The sequence below is a fragment of the Dermacentor variabilis genome, chromosome 1, assembly GCF_050947875.1.
Source record: "Dermacentor variabilis isolate Ectoservices chromosome 1, ASM5094787v1, whole genome shotgun sequence".
Lineage (NCBI taxonomy): Eukaryota > Metazoa > Arthropoda > Arachnida > Ixodida > Ixodidae > Dermacentor > Dermacentor variabilis.
In genome coordinates this window covers 257,063,402-257,069,859 of record NC_134568.1, presented here as the reverse complement: position 1 = coordinate 257,069,859, position 6,458 = coordinate 257,063,402, and positions in this window count along the sequence as shown.

Sequence of the window (6,458 nt, the reverse complement as noted above, 5' to 3'; positions counted from 1 at the left end):
TGGTTACTTCGACACCTCGAACCGGCACTCTCGCACGCGGATCCGCTGGCAGCCGTTGCCACCACGGCGGCAACGCTAGGCCTAGCTGCTTCGACGTTCGCTATGAAGCTTCTTGCCGTTGGGTGCCGAGTTTTTTTATTAAAAGAATTAGCTGCTGTCAGCAATGGCACGGACTCCGCCTTTGGGTTCCTCGCGATTGGCTTAGAAACTTAGAAAAAACACTGCGCGTTGCATAATGCCGGTTTTCGAAAGTTAGCTTCGCCTCTGTACAGAAATGTTACATGGTGAAGCATACGCAAAAGTATTGCAGTGAAGCATAACAAGCGTGGGAAGGGGCTATTGCCACGGAAAACAGTATGTATTCCTTAATTATACACACGTGCACCCGGTATTTTCTGTCACAGTACGTGCGCCGATATGCCTAATATGTGTACCGACAGTCCTTCAGAGCGTTTTCGAACGTGCCTGTGGCGGTTTGAGCCCCTAAGGGCAGTAAATGGCACGCATTTATTTTTTTCCAACTGGCCGATTTTTCGAACATATTCGCTACCCCTAAGGAGTTCTAAAAATCGGCCGTGGCCTGTGCAATTGATCAAAATGCTTCAAATGGTCCTTGGGGCGAACGAGTGGCAGAAGGAGGACAACAGAAATGATGTACGCATTGAGGAATAAACGGGAAAGGAAGCTTGCTGCCACCGTTTTGAAGGAGCTTGAGCTCAAAAAACAAAGTTTTGGCTGATGCCGAGATGCAGGTGTCCCTCATCCAAACCAAAATAAACTCGTTAAAGCAGTGAAACACAACACACAGGCGTCATGCTTGGGCTGAGAGTATGTCAGGACAGTTGAGGTTGACTTACGAGTGGTTGAGAGAGAATCTCAATTGTGACAGAGTTCGGGCCTCATACCACTGAGCTTGCTATCAGTTGATAGAAATAGCTCACATTCGAATATATTTGCTTCTATGTGCATCTCCTTTTTATTCGTATTTATTAATGTCTGACTTCATTTGCAATTTTTTTCGAAGACACTTTATTTGCTGTGCATTTTACTAACCCCCCTGCCTTCTATTCTCTTTCTGAATAAACACTTAGTATTCAAATTGGATTAAGTCGCTTTATTATTTTTTTCATGCGCTTACTCGAAAGTGACAGAATCAGGCGATATGTTTTCAGCCCGTCTTGACACAAAACATAGTTCTGCATCACTCAGGGAAATGTGCAAAGGCACTCAGGGAAAACCTGTAAAACTCGGGGAATTTGGAAATGTCAACTTGGTAGACACCCTGAGTACAATTCAAAGGTGCTGAAGGCCTAAATTCAAGGAGGGGGGAACAAACCTTATTCGTGCGCATGCACTGGCAAATAGTTAAATCTTAATTTCTTGCAGCTGCCAAGTTAGATGCATGCTTCAAGCCTTTCAGGTGGCTTTCGAAAACCAATTTCCACACTGTAATGACACCAATCTACTTCTAGCTTGTTGTTAGTAGTTTCCAGCTTCAGCCAAAGAGACTCGCTGGGCTAAGCCAAATGGCCACCTGATTTGGCATTGTTTAGCTCCATGATGGCAATGGCAATTTAAACAAGCCTGTCATTGGCAGCTATAGGGATACGCCACATTACATTGCTTAACGAAACTGAAAGAAAAAAGGGATCGTTTCCCAATAGAGGGTGTCGATGTCATAGCTCTAGTATTGGGCGAATATTCGGATTTTCGAATACTAGTAGTTTCGAATAGTACACCATGCGATATTCGCTTCCAGAGCAGCTATAATGTTCGTGCTTTTAGAAATTTTTGCAAACCCACAGCCGCGAGTTTGTTTACTGTCTAATGCAGCAAACGGCCCATTTTCAGGACGCCTTCGCGGCGCCGCCATGGTAATCCATACAGCGACTTTAAATTTCGAATGCAAAAACCCGTCGCCGTCCGATTTTCCGGACTTTTTGCCATGAGCGCAGGTCCGAAATGCCATTGATCGAAGCCACCACCGCCCTCAGATTGATCTCTCCGCCTCGAACAGGCGCTCTCGCGGGCTCTACCGCGCGAACGCGCTCGTGCTGGCTCCGTTGCCGCTCGTCATTCCAGCGTAGAATTTCACTTCTGTCCTAATGGGGAGGCCGCGTTTACGGGGGTATGAGCGATTCATTGTCTTTCGTGACGGACATATTTAATTTTGAAGAATCGCAAGCGGAATCACATTTTGCTAACCAAGCCACCGACTAAAGTCGAGACATGAAACGCAAGCGACAACCGCGCACTTCCGGCATACCCTCACTGACGTCGTTCTCTCCGTCGCAGTGGAACGTGCGTGTAACCCATGGTGTAAACTCAAACAAACAAAAACGTCAATCGTCAAAACGATTGCAGCGACTGCTTCTCCAGTGGTGGCCTTGCGCCCGATATGGACACTTTTCGCGGCGACCTCGTGGGCGCTGCCATGTTTGATCACGTGCTGACGCGACCATTGCTTGCCTCAACTGCCTCCCAACTGCCGTGCCCAAACGGCGTGAGCAGCATAGATATTTTCATTTTAAAAGCGAGGCTACATATGTATTCCAAACTTTCTGCTCATGAATTGAATCGGGATTAGTGTGTTTTGCTCTTCGTTCTTTATTTGGCAGATATTTTGAAGCAGATGCTTGACACATTTCTGACTCAGTAAATTTTCTTCGTGAGGTCACCATCAGATTATTTCTGCCTAATCGCTCGCGGGTGTGCTCAGTTCCGATAGGTTTGTTCTTGCTGCGCGGAAGGTTTGAAACAGCCGTTTTGTGCGAGGTCTGTTAGAAAGGTATCGTGACTTTTTTTTTTTTGCGAACACCTGATGGATATGAAACAACTGCGCTTGCATCAGCCGACCTTGAACCTTCGTGCGCATGCGCGAATTTTTTTCCCGCCTGCCGAGAGCGTCAGTCGCTGGGACGCAGCGTTTGAGTGAGGTAGTGCGCAGTGCTCTCGTCGGTTTTTTATTGCAAGGAAAATGGCGGAGCGACTGGAGCAGTGCCTGCATCAAATTTTGCCAGAAACTGGGCGACAGCCAAGTGGAAACCATTCGGAAGATTCAGACGGCTTTCGGGGACAATGCTATGAGCAGCACAGATTAAGGAGTGGTACAAACGGTTTTAAAACGGCCGCACATCAGTGAAGAGCGAGCCACGCTCCGGTCGGCCATCAACATGCCGAAATGACCAGGTCATTGTCGAAGTGAACGCTGTGGTGATGCGGGACCGTCGTTTGACTCTCCGAGAAATTGCGGAAGAGGTGGGCATCAGAACTTTTTCTGCACATTCCATTATGACCGAAGATTTGGCCATGAAGAGAGTTGCGGCGAAATTCGTGCCGAAGCTGCTCACGGTGGAGCAAAAGCAACTTCATGTTGAAGTCTCACAGGACATGCTGTGAGACTACATACAGTGACCCCGACTTCATGAACATCATAATCACTGGTGACGACTCTTGGGTGTACGGGTACGACCCGGAAATCGAATCCCAGTCGTCACAGTGGAAGCATTCCACGTCACCAAGACCAAAGAAGGCCCGCCAAGTGCGCAGCAACGTCATAGTGATGCTGACTGCTTTGACTCCCGCGGTGTGGTAGACCACAAGTACGCACCACACGGTCAAACAATCACCAAGGAGTACTACAGGGATGTCCTCCGTCACCCACGTGATGCTCTGCCGCGCAAGAGACCGGAGTTGTGGTCAGCAGGAAATTGGCGCATCCATCACACAATGCTCCTGCACATTCCTCGCACTTGATTCAGACTCTTGGCGAAAAACCAGACTCATGTAGTTCAACAGGCTCCTTACTCTCCAGATATGGCCCCCTGCGACTTCTGGCTGTTTCCCAAAATGAAGAGGCCATTCAAAGGAGCGCGATTTTAGACGAGAGGACATTATGGCTGCAACGACAGCTGAGCTAAACTCCATTCCGAAAGAGGCCTTGTCGGAATGCTTCCAACAATAGCAGCACCGCTGGGAGAAGTGTGTGGAGTGCCAAGGAGACTATACTTTGAGGGTGATTACGTTTCCAAGGCTGCAGTTATGCCAGTTTTTTTTTCTTCGGCCAAAGGTCGGATACTTTCCTAACAGACCTCGTACATTGTAATACCTTGTAGCAAAGATGTATTATTCGCTTACTCTTGTGGACCAACACGAAACATTCAGTTTTGACCATTCGTACGCTGTCGGTGTAGTCCGTCATTTAATGAGCGTATGTGGTGCGTACGTATGTTGGGGGCAAGTTCCACCAATGGAAAAGCTGGCGCCACCGTCGGCGTGACGTGGTATGAGGGATCACGTGGACACAGCGGCCGCGTCGGCTGCTTTGGAAGCGCCGAAGCCGACTGAAAACAAAAGTTTAAAGTTCCACCTGCGCTGCGGTTCTGATTAAGTGGTGAGGTTTTTCCGCCTTGGGTATCTACTTGACAGCATTTGAAAGTACTATATAATATATAGTAAAGCAATGAAAGGGGCTAGTTGGTGAACGTTCATGATTATGTTGCGCTTAGTGTTACTGACGATTTTAAGTGAAGGACAGGACGTGGACGTACGTAGCGCAAACTACCATTTAACTGTTTAATACTGTTAAATAACGCGGGACCCGCCGTGGTTGCTCAGTGGCTATGGTTTTGGGCTGCCGAGCACGAGGTCGCGGGATCGAATCCCGGCCACGGCGGCTGCATTTCGATGGGGCGAAATGCGAAAACACCAGTGTGCTTAGATTTAGGCGCACGTTAAAGATCCCCAGGTGGTCAAAATTTCCGGCGTCCTCCACTGCGGCATGCCTCATAATCAAAAAGTGGTTTTGGCACGTAAAACCCTATAATTACAAAAAAAAAATAGCGCGCTTATATATACAAGGAGATATGGCGCGGGGGGGGGGGGTATAAAAAGATATGACAAGGTGACGACATATATCATACTTTGGACCAGGCATATATCGTTCACTTGCACCCGTTCATTGCGCTACGTACGTCCACGTCCTGTCCTTCACTTAAAATCGTCAGTGTAACACTAAGCGCAATATAATAATGTACTATATAATGGGTATGGCTGCTTTTAAAGGCGTGCAGCTCGATGCTGCAGTGCCGGACGTATGCGACGGAGCAGGTGTCAGCCTTATTCACACGTAGCCACAGGAGAAGAAGCTGCGTGAAGCTTGGCTCGCGAAACTTAGAACCGACAAACAGCCATCGGCTACAACTCGGGTGTGCAGCAGGCACATACGCGAGGAAGATATCTCCTACGGCGTCAGGACTGCGATTTTCGGTGAGTAGCAGAAAACGCGCACCGAGACGCTCGCCCGCGCCCGCTGCCCGGCTAATATGTCGTGACACTTTGGTCTATTAACTTTTTGATGCTAGATACTCGCAAGTTCACTGGAATGGAAAGGGAGCGGTAAAACGCACATTAAAAGAAGCATGGCATATGGTCATGTTTTTGTTATGAATTAACGCAGTGGATTACGTTACAGATGCAGCGGGAAATCGAACGCTTCAGAATACCAACAAACATTCAGTGCGACGCAAGTTTGGAAATAATATTGAAACGTCTAAGAATTTAGAAAAAAGAAGATTGAATCGTGGCGACACAGTCGCCGTAGGCGCCGAAGTCTCTATAACGAAATTATTTTTGAACAGCTCTGATAGCGCCCACGCAACAACGGTCTCTTGTGTACTGTCAATTGGTCATATTCTGCAAGTTTGTATGGATGGATGGAAACAACTTTATTTTGAATCCGGCAAATTTGACGACCCGGGCTCAGGTCTCCCATGAGGGGACTTCAAGGCCTTGCCTCGTCGCCGCCTCTCGGGCTTGCTGGACAGCCCTCTTGTGTCTTGAGGTCGGAGCTGCGCAGAGCGGCGGCCCACCTCGACGCAAGAGCCTCCGGAGCTACTGCCATTGCAGCTGATGTAACATGACACTCCTACAACATGCGTGACAGCGTCGCTCTAGCTTCCCGACATAATTTGCAAAGAACAGTCGGGTATTGCGCGGGGAAAATGTGCTGCAGTCGCACCGGACTGGGGAATATTTGTGTTTGCAATTGTCGCCAGATGACTGCCTGGCGACGTTTCAGCATGGGGTGAGGTGGGGGCAGCAACCGCCTGCCTAGCTGGTAGTGCTTGGTGATGTCATTGCACCTGACCAGGCGTTCTTGCGTGTTTTGAACCAGGAGTTCCGAACTCGAAGAGGCGGTCTCCGATTCTGCGCGGCGGGTCAGTTCTCGCGCAGAGCGGTGTGCTACCTCGTTCAAGTTAGGGGGGCCGTCGTCGGTGGGGGTGGCGACGTGCACTGGAAACCAGATGATCGCGGTGTTATCGAAGTGCTGTTGACCAGCTTTCCTTAGAATCTGGAGAGCTTCGGAGGAAATGCGCCCCCGCGCGTAGTTGCGAACTGCGGATTGTGAGTCGCTAAAGACTACCTCGAAGCGGGGGTGGGTAAGCGCAATCGCTACC